Here is a 643-nt window from a genome sequence, read left to right on the forward strand (position 1 = left end):
AGCAGAGTCCAGATTTCAGATAAGGACTATGTGGCTTCCAAATTTATTTTCCTATCTTATTCCATCAAATCCTATTTCCTGGTTTAAAAGACTGGATACAATCAGTGACTCTTCTGTCCTCAAAGGGGCCAGCATCCAAGTCTCTCCTTTGATTGCTTTACATTAAAAATAGGCTGGCCAGATTTAGTAAATAAAAATATAAAGCACCTCATTAAATTAAAAATTCAGATTAAACAATGAATAATTTTTTTGGTGTAAGTGTGTCCCATGATAGCTGGCAACTCTAACTTAAAGTACTTGCTGTTGTCAGATAAGAGAATTCTTACCTGTTCCTCTTTTTGGAGGGCAGAATAGAACGTGATGATTGGAGCTCGCATGATTTATGATTAAGGGCTCTCCATAATCAGGACTTGCAACACCCTGATTGTGCCTATCTGATTAAAAAAAACAAAAAAATAAAAAAATAAGGTACTTGCTATTAAATATTTTTGCTTTTAAAAAATAATATGAGTTACAGAAAATTTTGAAAAATCAGATAAACAAAAGAAAAGTGAAAGTGAAAGTCATTTAGTCATGTCCGACTGTTTGTGACCCTGTGGACTGACTACACAGTCCATAGACCTCTCCAGGCCAGAATACTGGA

General features: G+C 34.7%; 1 non-coding gene across 1 annotated transcript; it reads left to right on the forward strand.

The window, feature by feature from the left end:
- The first annotated feature begins 303 nt into the window (after window positions 1-303).
- On the forward strand, window positions 304-439 carry LOC114111257 (U8 small nucleolar RNA). Its single transcript, XR_003587344.1, has one exon. It is a non-coding gene; the product is annotated as a U8 small nucleolar RNA (small nucleolar RNA).
- Window positions 440-643: the final 204 nt, after the last annotated feature.

This window comes from Ovis aries, chromosome 1, assembly GCF_016772045.2.
Source record: "Ovis aries strain OAR_USU_Benz2616 breed Rambouillet chromosome 1, ARS-UI_Ramb_v3.0, whole genome shotgun sequence".
Classification (NCBI taxonomy): Eukaryota; Metazoa; Chordata; class Mammalia; order Artiodactyla; family Bovidae; genus Ovis; species Ovis aries.